General features: G+C 44.2%; 1 long non-coding RNA gene across 1 annotated transcript in view; it reads right to left on the reverse strand.

Moving 5' to 3' along the window:
* LOC124555067 overlaps window positions 1-14,682 on the reverse strand; it is an 88,093-nt gene that overhangs the window by 10,540 nt on the left and 62,871 nt on the right. Inside the window, exon 2 of the long non-coding RNA XR_006968515.1 lies at window positions 4,973-5,052. This is a non-coding gene — a long non-coding RNA (uncharacterized LOC124555067). The remainder of the gene's footprint in view (window positions 1-4,972; window positions 5,053-14,682) is intronic.

The raw sequence follows: 14,682 nt of genomic DNA on the forward strand, positions 1-14,682 counted from the left end.
AGAGATTTACATAAAACTGTGCGATTTGTTCTGCTACACAGATATAAACAGATATAAACATGACCACAAGCATTCATTTTAGGAAATTAATCACATTACAAGCAACTGATCTACTTCAGTGATTGATGAACACATCATGAGTTTACCGTTGTCATCACAGAAGTAGCTTTCCACAATCTGAGTTAACAACGTAGAAGATTTTTTGTTGTTGCTTGTGGGTCCTCAGCTACTATGAATTTTCTAAATGGCATCACGGTCCCGAAAAAATGGTTCAAATGGCTCTGAGCACTATGGGACTTAACTGCTGTGGTCATCAGTCCCCTAGAACTTAGAACTACTTAAACCTAACTAACCTAAGGACATCACACACATCCATGCCCGAGGCAGGATTCGAACCTGCGACCGTAGCAGTCGCGCGGTTCCGGACTGCGCGCCTAGAACCGCTAGACCACCGCGGCCGGCGCATATCACGGTCCCGCAACTGGATGAATGCCTATGTAAGTTCGCTTATTGACTGACACGTAGCAATGCAACTCAGTTTTATTTCATCTGTGTTGTAGTATGGGTCAAAGAATAAATGTTGTGTTACCACTGTCGGTTGCAAAAATAAAATAAAAAACAATTTTTTTTATTTGATTAGTCCTCTTAACAGTACTGGCTTCTCAAATTGGATATATTACATTTTTGACGCTGTGTAATTTGCACTAAGCCGAACAGCGACGGAACTTGCTTCAATTCAAGTGTTTCAATGTAGCCAAAAAACAAGTGAAACTGCAGTAACACAAATAAAGGTTACAACTTCAGCCAGCTGGGAATCATTTTGCCATTTAGAAAAATCATAGATGTAGGTCTTCAGAATTTGAGAAATTACAAGTAAACATTACATGCCAGTCTCCTAAAAGAACGAAGAAACCCCCTTTTATGGTGTTATCTCTAGGAATTTCACAAAGATCTTTCACTCTGTACGTCACCTACAGAATATCTTAGTAAATCTAGATGATCGTACACTAGAACTAGGAAATTAAACATTTTTTTTAAAAAAAAGCATAGCCAAAATGTTACGTATCTTTATAGCTATATCATAGAGGTTCATAACTTAGCTACATGACACTTAGCAGATACAGAACTAGTGTCCAAAGAAGACTTTCATATGAGTTGCCGTGAAAATAAAATGGAGATGTCTGAATTTTTGCTTTCTAAAAGAAACACTTTCAAAACAATAAGAAATCTTACGAGTGTTGTAATCATTTGTTTACTGGGTTTAGGTAATTATGCATAAATTTGCTGTAGTTTCAACTATTTACATTAGGAGGAGTTTAAGTTACAAAGTTTCATTGAAATCGAGGTCATGAGCAACATAAAACTAGAGCAATTTTTGCGTAGATCGAAGAATGGACTGAGCCTTGTTTTAACCAATCATCATTGAATTTTTTTAGTCTGAATCAAGGTGATTGAAAGACATGGAAAAACGACGATCTGTCAGAAATTTCGATGGTGATCCGTCAGGATACGAAAGTAACGCCTCGCGTTTCACCAGGAAAATCGATGTGCTCTTAATAGACACCACACTGTCTACATATGCGGCCACGTTGCATCGGATACGTCGATGGCTGCTGACAACGACATTCGACATAGTGTCTCACAGGTAAACATATTTTTTTAGAGGAAGCTTAGAATTTGGTTACTAGTCAATAATCAGATCAATAGTGACGGAATACAGCCTCAGTCATATGAGGGCCGGGAAGGAAATAAACCATGGCTACGTTTAGAGAATCATGCTGGAATTCTTGAGAGGTCTGTTACAGAGACAGCGGACAGCATAAATCAAGAGAGCCGAGACGATGTTTGAAACCAACTATTCGCGAATATGAATCAAACACGGCAGTGTGGTGGTAGAAAAAAATCAGCCGTATTTCAAATTCAATGATCCGTTAGAAATAGGTCATACATTTTTAATATGCCCTGTGTTGTGACGAGACTAGAGTGATTCAAGGGTCACTTGCAACCTGAAATTTCCGTGTCATTGTTCGAAACTTCTTCATAGTGCCGCTGTTTAACCGATATCTGCACATCGAAAATAACTATTGTACATTTTAGGAACGACGTTATTACTACAAGAAAACTTGCATTTTTCTGCGTCCTGTACTTAGTCAAGGCTTGTAACTTTAAAAAAGAACACAGTATGTACGTGCAGCATCTTTTGCCGTACCTCTGATAGGGTACACTCATCCCTTTGACATCTTATAGTACGAAATGCAAACGGAGGAAATTATGTAAATATCTGCTGTGGACTGTTTGAAGTCTGTCACATTAAATGAATTGTTATTGACTATTTTGAAATTGATGAGTTATGCCGTACTCCAGCTGGGTGTTTCTCCGCAGAACGGAGTCCCTTAGCTGCTTCTCTAGCTATCCGTACCTCCCGAAGGCGTTTTCCGAGCGCAGTGTATCTTTATAGGTAATCTCTCGTGAAAGATTCTTCACGCTATTAGCTTTTCACTGGTTACGACATACAACGTGGCATAGACCACACCCAGGCTTCCATATGTTTAAAGATCATTATTAATGAAACCAGTTTGCATCAGAAACTGATGTTCTCTTCGGCCATCTCTAACGCACAGTAATCATCAAGATACTGCCATCTAGTGTTGTGTTCAAAATCTTTTTAATTATTGCATGCTACACTACCAGACCGCAAGTAATTCTAATTACGACTATGATTCCTTGCCTTAGCTTCCCAAATTTCCAACAATACCGTATTATAAATACAACAACGTAGCCGTTCAGACAACAGAAACACTCCGCAATCAGGAACTAAGATATACAGTGTGATTCAAAGAGCTGTGTCCCAATTGAAGGAACTGTTAGAGGAATCGAAATAAAACAGCTTTGGAATAGGAAATATGGTCTTGGAAGTAATCTTGAGACAGTGAAAATTTCAGAATATCAGGAACAACCAGGGAAATCGATGCACTTACCCCGTACGATCAGCAAATATGGTGTACTGTGTTCGTACAACTGCTTGTCATTATGTTATGCATCTGTTGGTGTGTATGTACGGGATGGTTATAATTAAAGTGGAGCAAGTGACGAAGGTCCAGTATGGACTGTAATTATACACTGAAGAGCCAAAGAAACTGATACATCTGCCTAATATCGTGTAGGGTCCCTGCGTCGTATCTAGAGGTATCAAGGCCGCGTCATTAGCCGAGCGGTCTAGGGCGCTGCAGATGTGGACTGTGCGGCTGGTCCAGGCGGAGGTTCGAATCCTCCCTCGGGCATGGGTGTGTGTGTGTTTGTCCTTAGGATAATTTAGGTTAAGTAGTGTGTAAGTTTAGGGACTGATGACCTTCGCAGTTAAGTCCCATACGATTTCACACACATTTGAACATTTAGACATGTCAATCCGCTAGATACAATTTGAAACGAGACTCGTCCGACCAGGCAACATGTTTCCAGTCATCAACAGTCCAATGTCGGTGTCTATGGGCCCAGGCGAGCCGTAAAGCTTTGTGTCGTGCAGTCACCAACGGTACACGAGTGGACGATCGGTTCCGAAAACCCATATCGATGATGTTCCGATGAATGGTTCGCACGCTGACATCTGCGTTTCACTGAGATGGGAAGGGGAGGTCCAGTTGTTGCATGGCCACCTCGCTCCCCGATCTTATGGCTGTTTTTTTTTTTTTTTTTTTTTTTTTTTTTTAAGGATGAATATCAGAAGCCTCGTGTGCATGGCAACAATTCCCGACGAAGGAAAGTTTCTAGCCAGGATAACTGTAGGGATTGATGAGTTTCGTGCGATGTCTAGTGTGGTTGGTAGAGTGCACCAGAATTTTCTACGAAGATATTATGCCTGTATTGAATGCATTGGTCACCATTTTGAATACCTTTTGTAATGTACAACACTGTTGATTAACAGCGCACTATCTTTGCTGAAATGAAAGCACATGTGCGTTGATCGTCATTGTTGTTCCTGACATTCCGAAGCTTTCACTGGCTCAGGATTGCTTCAAAGACCATTAAGTTCCCATTCCAAAATTTTTGTATTTCTACTCCTCTATAAGGTCCTTAAATTGCGCGCAACATTTTTAATCATCCTGTATATTTATCAGTGAAGACGCAGTTAGATGACCTGTTTCATCTTCTAGCACCAAACCCGAATTTTTATGTAGGGGGAGACGCAGCCTACGTAAGTACGATCAATATAAAAAAAGAAAATCTGTTCCTTCCTGATTACATCGTTTCTTTCTCGTGGAAAGCTGTGATTGTGGCAGAAAAAGAAAGGATGTAAGTTCTATGGGTGCATTGTAGCGGGTGGTTATAATTAAAGTGCAGGTACCCATGAAAGTACATGTGGGCTGTAATTATCGTATGGCACCGAAACTTAGTAGATATGCTAATGCGTTAATGAGGAAACGATTAACGTTTGCAAAAAAATTAGTTCCAATTTTGGCCACTAGGTGCAAATCTGGCACTGTACAGCATCACGTCTACGTCTTCCGTGCTCATATCGAACAAATTGTGTAAGTGGCGGTTAATAATAAAAACAACATTATGCCTTTTCACTTGTTTGATCTTTTCTGCCCACATCCCGTTCTTAATCCATTACATACAGAAACGCTTCTACACGTTTTTCTTGCATTCACAGCTCCAGATTTGCGCATGGTGGCCAAAGCTGAAACTATTTTTTCTTTGCGTCAATCGGTTCCGAATTAGCCCATTAGAATATCTACCAAGATTTGCTACCATATGATAATTACAGTCCACATTGGACCTCAGTTAGTAGCTGCCTTGTAATTATAACAATCCGGTATCACGAATTTCCAAATATTAGCACAAACTCTGTATAGTTTCCGCAACGCTTGTCTGATTCTTGGTTTTTCATACACATCTGTCAAGCAAATAGGCGTGAACACAAGAGAAAACACAGAGGCAAGCAAGGGTAGATACAGGAACATGCGGCACTCACCAGCCCCATCGATGCGAGATCCCTGAGAGCTCTAAAGGCTACACCCGCGGCACGTTTCGTTCCTCAGAACCTCTGCTTAGCTGCAACAAGACCACATAAGATTGTATGACATTCGATTTACAAACGTTACTTCAAAATGTTTTCAACAAAATAATAATATAAATTTCATTGCTGTCTCAGCGCTGCCACTTTCCTTCAAAGACAATTACCATATAAATAAAGGGGGACAATAAAAAAAGTACAAATTCACGCAGATTTAAAGGAACAGTTTCGCGGTTTTCTATAAGTAATACTCGCACTACTACAGAAATATGTTATTTACGACAACGAACAAATATAGTTATACCAAGAATAAAAATCTTTCTATTATTATAATCAATGTAAATTGCTGACAGGCCACAGCTTGGTTTGAAGGGGAAGGGGGGGGAGGTTCATCAAAAATTATACATTATATTTCATATAATTTTATTTTGGCTGTCGTTGCCAGGAAAGATTTGAATCGAATTTTCACGACACACATTTACTGGTAACTTAAGGAAAACCACATTTCCCTCTGTCACAATGATTTCAAGTCAACAGTATGAAGTGCGCAAAGATATCAATACAATAATAAACATAAGTGCTGCTGCAGAAGACGGTTATAAAAACAAATGTAATTATAATTAATTATTCTTTTGAGAACAGCGCTGATTTTGGAATGAAATCTGGACTCTCTTACAAGATGAATCATCTACGTGCGTTAAGATTTTAATTTACCCTACTTGTGGGAACGATTGGTATTGAGTCATAAGTTACTTTTCATTGACAGTAGGAGTATGCAACCTAACTTGCCGCATTGCTGGAATGTTGGCCTGTAATGCCACCGCTCTGAAATCCCTTGGGGTTGGTGGAATGTTATTTATTATACTGTATCATACCCTCATCTCTTATTTTATAGCTACTGCATTTTTTTATATCTGGTTTAAAGTGGATCTTACAAGTGGTTTTTCTGTTCTTAATAAAATTGTTTTGGACGGTTTGCACCTTTCCGGTATTTATTTTTCTTGTTATCGCTACCCGCTCTTAAACAGCAGTTTAAGAAAATGTTGATTCCGAAATTGACTATCCAAGCATATATGCGACCACAACATTTATCTCTTGGAAGTTTTGCGGCGAGAACCATTTGCGACCCAGTAAACCATGCGACATAAAAAAAAGAAAAAAGAGACTAAGTTTTGAGACGATAGGGAATGCTGACAGAACCCATGTCGCTCGCAGCTCACTCGTTTACTTTACGGAAAACATTTTTATGCGACCACGTAGCAAAATACAAAATGTACCAGAAAAGGGAGTAAATAATTTCACGACTGTCTGCGATATGCTTAGCTCGGAAAAGATCATGGCTATCTCGGTGTGTATGGAAAGCCAGAAATCTACTACACTACGTCTCTGTAAACAACTTCCGAGACTTACTGTTCACAGCAAATATGTGCTCTGGCTATGTATTTATTCCAGCCTTCTATTATTATAGACTCCCCTACCTCCTCTCTGTCCGCCCCGATAGCTGAGTGATCGCCGGCACAGTAGCTCTGCGTGTTCGGTCGGAGGGTTAGCTTCCCTCTGTAACAAAAACCTGAGTGAATGGATCAACGAAGAACCTAAATTGGTGTCATCAGACGTCCGCCCAGAACAAATTCAACGAACAATATAGAACAAAATTACATCAACAACAAAAAAGTGGTCAGCGTGACGGATTGCCGTCCTACGGGCCCGGGTTCGATTCCCGGCTGTTTCTGAGATTTTCTCCGCTCAGGGACTGGGTGTTGTGCTGTCTTCATCATTATTTCATCCCCATTCAGCGCGCAGGTCGCCCAATGTGGCGTCGAATGTAATAAGACCTGCACCAAGGCGGCCGGATCTGCCCCGCAAGGGGCCTCCCGGCCAATGACGCCAAACGCTCATTTCCATTCCCCCCCCCCCCCTCTCCTCTCTCTCTCTCTCTCTCTCTCTCTCTCTCTGTTCGCCGCCTTCTGCTCCCTCTCTCTGTCCATCTCCTCCTCCACCCTCTCTCTGTCCATCTCGTCTCCCTACCTCCCTCTCTATCTCTCTCGTCCTCCCCTTACCTGTGTCCATCTCCTCCTTCCTCCTCTCTGTCTGTCCAACTTCTTCCCATTACCTCTCCACGTTATCACCCCCACCCCATTAGGAGGGTTGTGATGTCTACCAAATTAAGTTCAAATAGTTCCAGCGATTTAGGATGAGCTATGAACTCTTTGCCTGTGGCGTGTGCATATGTCAAACCTATTTTATTTACATTTAACATATTTTACACACATTTGTGCACATATTTCAACTGTATCTCTAGCGAATTTCGAACTGCAGTTTCATTTTCACGCAGCTCAATGAGGGGCCGCCACCCCCTCCCTCCCTAGTTCTCACAGAAAGTAAAAAATACAGGGTAGTCATATTTTTCTTTCAAAAAAATGATTTCGAAGAACGCACTGGTTTGCCCCCGCCCCCCCCCCCCCCTAAAAACCGCCATACGGGCGCTATTCACTGGTATCCCTGATTCTTTATAATGCACGATCGCTGTTGATACATTATGGATTCACGTATGAACCGTGTGAAGAGATGATTCCCATAAACAACTTTCAGATCCTCTTTGCGTCTAAGCCACGATAATCAGAGACTCTGCACAACTTCCGTATTCTCAACAAATTAAGTCTCCTAATCTAAAGTTATGCACAGTTGGGTAATCAAAAAAAAATTGTGTTCTGTTACATAAGTAAACCAACGGTATAAAGGTGATGTTCGCCACATGTACCTCTCTTGGAGTGACAGGTTCCAAAAACGTTGAAGGATTTTCACTTGGAAGATCCTAAAAAATTTAAGAATATATGCTCACCACAAATAATATTTGTCATCCCTTAAATATGCACCCTAGTCGCTGTGGGGCGTTGCAGATGGCGTAGAACTTGTATCATGTCGTCATATAACACTCCGTCGCTGAAGTAAGTTATGGCAGTGGACTGGTGTGTACGTGCCAGCCGGTTGTATCGGATCAGTGTAACAAAATGGGGCGAGGTAGAGACGTGACATAATTGCAGAAAGAAGCTATCGTGTTAGTAGTTGATAAAAGCCATGAATATAGTTGGCCAATTTGATGCTCGCATTCGGGAGGACGTCGATTCAATCCCGCGTCCAGCCATCCTGATTTAGGTTTTCCGTGATTTCCCGAAATCGCTCCAGGAAAATGCCGGGACGGTTCCTTTGAAAGGGCACGGCCGACTTCCTTCCCCGTCCTTCCCTAATCCGATGAGACCGATGACATCGTAGTTTGGTCTCTTACCCCAAACAACCCAAACCCAACCAATTTGATTGTGTACAATGCGTCTACAAGGAATGGTGTACCACTCGCAGCCACGTTCACAGAGGAAGAATACTGATCGTAAACATTTTCCAAGCAACAGGCATCGGAGACGAGTATTATGCCTCGTCAATAAAGTAAAGTAAAATCGTACGGCGTGACTGGCTAGGAGAACCGAAGGGCAGATTCAGCGACAATCGGTTTCAAACCCGAAGGGAATTGCAATTACAGTCGATGCAGTTCTATCTCAACCATCCTCCGAGCGAACATTCCAGAAGGGAACTGCATGCAGTGGATATCCGCAGTCAAACATGTCGCAAATGGCAGACATGTCGGACAGAAGAGACACCACTCAGATATAGGCTATACATTTCTAAAAAAAGGGGTAACGGCTCCTCGACGTTTGTTTCAGTGTGAATGCACAAATATCGTCGGAACACATATGGTAATGAGAATTCGCGAGTAGTGCGTTTAATGGGCGAGGGTCGCTATGTTGCAGCGTGCGATAAACGGAAAATCTGACTTGGTGAGGGACAGAAGCGGTTGAGGCAACCGCTCATTAGAAGCGGTAAATCCGCGTTCGAGTCAGTATCCGGCACAAATTTCCAGCTTTCGCCGTTGCTTTACCACATTGGCCTGGGCAGCTAGCCGTCACTGTTTCCCACCCACCTTTTCAGTTTCCTGACCTCTTCCCTTTCTACATTTTATGTTTACATGAATGTGGAAAACAACAGCCGGCCGGTGTGGCCGAGTGGTTCTAGGCGCTTCAGTCTCGAATTGCGCGACCGCATCGATCGCAGGTCGAATCCTGCCTCGGGCATGGTTGTGTGTGATGTCCTTAGGTTAGTTAGGTTTAATTAGTTCTAAGTTCTAGGGGACTTATGACCTCAGATGATAAGTCCCATAGTGCTCAGAGCCATTTGAACCATTTGGAAACAACAGAGGAACTGGACAGCAGCTGACTAGAGTCGTGTAGCGTAGCCTGAAGAGTCGCTATGTTGCCTCTTTTCATATGATTCAAGACGACGGGGGCACCGACGGCCCAATGAGAGGTTTGACCTTAGATATTTGGAGGGTGTAGTTGGATTTGATTTGGTTCCGTTATGCTTTTTGTACAGTTACTTGAATCCTCTAATTTAGGCTACCATCAACACGCATCAGGATCTTCATTTCAACATTTCTGATGAAGAAATGTTGCGTTTTCTTTTAAATCTTCATGATGAGTGAGCTGTGGACCCTGCTATTTTATGAAGCGCTACATACTTTCCCAGTTGGATGAACACTCAGGCAAGCTACCACACCACCACTAGCCCACTAAATTACCCGATCTTAATACGACTTAAAGTGTCTAGGCACTTAGGAGCAGCGGGTGAAACGTAGCTTTCAACTTCCCCGTACTTTGGTAGCTCTACGGGATGTAATCATCTATGAGTTGCTTCAGCTGGATACGGCATACCTGAAGAAATTTTTAACTTGTTTCCCCTCAACAAATCGACGATATTACACTACTGGCCATAAAAATTGCTACACCACGAAGATGACGTGCTACAGACGCGAAATTTAACCGACAGGAGGAAGATGCTGTGATATGCAAATGATTAGCTTTTCAGAGCATTCACACAAGGTTGGCGCCGGTGGCCACACCTACAACGTGCTTCCATGAGGAAAGTTTCCAACCGATTTCTCATACACAAACAGCAGTTGACCGGCGTTGCCTGGTGAAACGTTGTTGTGATGCCTCGTGTAAGGAGGAGAAATGCGTACCATCACGTTTCCGACTTTGATAAAGGTCGGATTGTAGCCTATCGCGATTGCGGTTTATCGTATCGCGACATTGCTGCTCGCGTTGGTCGAGATCCAATGACTGTTAGCAGAATATGGAATCGGTGGGTTCAGGAGGGTAATACGGGACGCCGTGCTGGATCCCAACAGCCTCGTATCACTAGCAGTCGAGATGACAGGCATCTTATCCGCATGGCTGTAACGGATCGTGCAGCCACGTCTCGATATCTGAGTCAATAGATGGGGACGTTTGCAAGACAACAACCATCTGCACGAACAGTTCGACGACGTTTGCAGCAGCATGGACTGTCAGCTCGGTAACCATAGCTGCGGTTACCCTTGACGCTGCATCACAGACAGTAGCGCCTGCAATGGTGTACTCAACGAGGAACCTGGGTGCACGAATTGCAAAACGTCATGTTTTCGGATGAATCCAGGTTCTGTTTATAGCATCATGATGGTCGCATCCGTGTTTGGCGACATCGCGGTGAACGCAAATTGGAAGCGTGTATTCGTCATCGCCATACTGGCGTTCACCCGGCGTAATGGTATGGGGTGCCATTGGTTACACGTCTCGGTCACCTCTTGTTCACATATACGGAACTTTGAACAGTGGACGTTACATTTCAGATGTGTTACGATCCCTGGCTCTACCCTTCATTCTCTGCCTCGTGATGACTGAGGGTTGTGTGCTGTCCTTAGCTTAGTTAGGTTTAAGTAGTTTTAAGTTCTAGGGGACTGATGACCATAGATGTTAAGTCCCATAGTGCTCAGAGCCATTTGAACCATCTACCCTTCATTTGGTCCCTGCGAAACCCTACATTTCAGCAGGATAATGCACGACCGCATGTTGCAGGTCCTGTACGGGCCTTTCGGGATACAGAAAATGTTCGACTGCTGCCCTGGTCAGCACATTCTCCAGATCTCTCACCAATTGAAAACGTCTGGTCAATGGTGGCCGAGCAACTGGCTCGTCACAATACGCCAGTCCTTACTCTTGATGAACTGTGGTATCGTGTTGAAGCTGCACGGACAGCTGTACCTGTACACGCCATTCAAGCTCTGTTTTACTCAATGCCCAGGCGTATCAAGGCCGTTATTACGGCCAGAGGTGCTTGTTCTGGGTACTGATTTCTCAGGATCTGTGCAGCCAAATTGCGCGAAAATGTAATCACATGTCTGTTCTAGTATAATATATTTCTCCAATGAATACCCGTTTATCATCTGCATTTCTTCTTGTTGTAGCAATTTTAATGGCCAGTAGTGTATTAAGGTCAGAGGCTGTAACGGTCATGTCTCAATATATTTGAACCAAGGCAGAACGCACTCGGTGTTGTAATGTTGGGCATAATCGTCCGTGAATGCGACTTTCAACAGGACTGTGAATTATAGCTATTTCTTATAATTTATGTAAGACCCAAACTGTGGACAAACGTTTGACCTCCCGAGTTTCGCGCCCAATTGGATTAGCAGAGCAGCAGGACAAGGCGACGGCGTAGCGCTCGGCGCGTCGCGGCCGTCGTCTCTTTTTTTTCTTCATGCGAGACATGTGTGTATGCTGGTGCGTGTGTGTGCGTGCATGTGGGAGCGGCTGGGTCGCGTGCAAGGCCGTTACGCGTCCGCCATAGGACGGAGGTCACCGACCGGGGACACCGGCGGCCGACAGCGCGTGCCTGCCGGTGCTCCGTCCCAATGTCCAGCCCTTGCTGGCGCCACTGGGGCTGGCGAAAGTGAGTAAACGCCAGGTGCGGCGTGTCAACACGAAACTGTCGCAGTAAGAAACTTGTTGACCCAGCAGCTCCCAGCAGCGAAACTAGCAGCAAAATTGCCCATAATTTATGAATAATCAAGTTCATAAAATAAGTATCCACTTTACCCTAAAGATGTAAAAAAGGTTACTCGACAAAATAAAGATTAATTACACTACCTTTAGCTCACAACAGCGTCCGAAATATGAAATTACACTGGTGATTATTAAAACTATAACACCGTGAAGACGACAAACAACGAACTTCAAACTGGCTTGAGGTGTACTACATGCTTAGATATGTAAACTTTTATTATACGGGGTGACCAAAAAGTTAAAGTTTGAGGGTGTTGCTGTAGCGTATATGCAACGTAGCGTGACTCTGACGCGGATATATAAGCACCGACATAGAGGCAAGGAATTATTGTAGCAGTCATGTCTTTCCGACGTGCGAGACTTAAATGCGGGAACGTCAATTATGGTGACTATATTTCCAAACGCATCCAAACAGGACCAACGTGCTGTTATGCTTTGTTTGGCTGCCAAAGGACAAACGCCGATTAACATCCACCGTAAAATAAAGAATGTATATAGGGCTGCATTCTGTCGAGAAAAAAAAAAAAAAACACCTACAAGGGGTGAAATTTCCTGGCAGATTAAAACTGTGTGCCGGACCGAGACTCGAACTCGGGACCTATGCCTTTCGCGGGCTAGTGCTCTACCGACTGAGCTATCCAAGCACGACTCACGCCCCGTCCTCACAGCTCTAATTCCGCCAGTACCTCGTCTCCTACCTTCCAAACTTCACAGAAGCTCTCCTGAGAACCCTGCAGAACTAGCACTCCTGGAAGAAAGGATATTGCGGAGACATGGCTTAGCCACAGCCTGGTGGATGTTTCTAGAGTGAAATTTTCACTCTACAGCGGAGTGTGCGCTGATATGAAACTTCCTGGCAGATTAAAACTGTGTTCCCGACCGAGACTCGAACTCTGGACCTTTGCCTTTCGCGGCAAAGTGCTCTACCAGTCTGCAGGGTTCGCAGGAGAGCTTCTGTGAAGTTTGGAAGGTAGGAGGCGAGGTACTGGTGGAATTAGAGCTGTGAGGACGGGGCGTGAGTCGTTCTTGGGTAGCTCAGTCGGTAGAGCACTTGCCCGCGAAAGGCAAAGGTCCCTAGTTCGATTCTCGGTCCGGCAAACAGTTTTCATCTGCCAGGAAGTTTAATATCAGCGCACACTCCGCTGTAGAATGAAAATTTCATTCTACCTACAAGGGGTACTGCTGCTGCTTCCGGATAACGGACGTCCCATACCGCCAATGTCGTAACACAGAAGTTACGCCAACTCAAGCAGGAGACACTCGAGCACCTGCCCTGTAATCCTGATCTCTCCCAATGCGATTATCATGCCTTCGGTCCCTTAAAAAAGGACTTGAAGGGTCGAGGATGTGCATAGACAGTTATGGACTTTTTCACGTAGAAGGACACGGTGTTTTCCCAAAAGTGTAACTTCAACCTGGTTCGTCGATGGGATGATTGCCTCAATGCTCAATGTGATTTTTGCCTAATTGGTATACAGCTTCTGCACTGTACAGCCTCCGGAAACGTTTTGATCGTCCTTTATACGAGGAGCATTCAATAAGTAATACGACACTTTTTTCTGGAAGCAGATGGGTTTTATTCAGAATTCCTATACACGTTAGCATTCCCCCACTGTTTTGGCTACAAAACGCTTCTCCGTTCCACCTTACTAAGAGGGCCTGTACGCCCGCGTGGTACCACTCTACTGGTAGACGTCGGACCCAACGTCTTGCTGCGTCATGCACGTTCTGTTTCTCGCGGAGTGCATCCTTCTTTGGGCAAAACTGATGGAAGTCTCCTGTTAGGCAGGGAGGAACCTAGCGGGCACACACCTTTGAGTACCCCAACTGGTGGACGTGTGTGTCAGCACTACCAACAGAGACGTTCAGCTGAGCAGCGAGATATTTGATTGTGATCCGTCGATCACCTCGAATGAGAGTGTCCAGACGTAACAACATCGCAGGAGTCACAGTTGTGCGCGGCTGGCTGGCACGCAGGAGATCGGAGAGGTTTGCACGACCTTGTTGCGATGATGACAGACGCCTCGACCAACGGCTCACCTTGCTTTTGTTTACTGTCAGGTCTCCGTAGATATTCTGCAAGCATCTATGAACATTTGCGATGCTCTGGTTTTCCACCAAAAGAAACTCAGTGGCAGTTCTTTGCTTGGAACACACCACCGCTATAGACGCCATTCTGAATGCTACGTAAACCGCCGCTAACCGTCGGAATTTCATGAAATTATAGGGCCTAAAGCGGGAGTATTTGACGAAGTTCCACAACAATTCCGCATTTTTTCAACCGAAACTGGCCAAAAAAAAGGTGTTGCACTAATTGTGGAACGGCCCTCGTATTTCAGCGTAACGGCGCGGAGATCGTTGGAGTAACACCATCTAAACCTGCCCAGTTAGCCGTGCGGTCTAACGCACTGCTTTCCGCACAGGAAGAAAAACGTTCAAATGTGTGTGAAATCTTATGGGACTTAACTGCTAAGGTCATCAGTCCCTAAGCTTACACACTACTTGCCGGCCGAAGTGGCCGAGCGGTTAAAGGCGCTGCAGTCTGGAACAGCAAGACCGCTACGGTCGCAGGTTCGAATCCTGCCTCGGGCATGGATGTTTGTGATGTTCTTAGGTTAGTTAGGTTTAACTAGTTCTAAGTTCTAGGGGACTAATGACCTCAGCTGTTGAGTCCCATAGTGCTCAGAGCCATTTGAACCATTTACACACTACTTAACCTAAATCATCCTAAGGACAAAC

Source organism: Schistocerca americana, chromosome X (genome assembly GCF_021461395.2).
Source record: "Schistocerca americana isolate TAMUIC-IGC-003095 chromosome X, iqSchAmer2.1, whole genome shotgun sequence".
NCBI classification, from domain to species: Eukaryota; Metazoa; Arthropoda; class Insecta; order Orthoptera; family Acrididae; genus Schistocerca; species Schistocerca americana.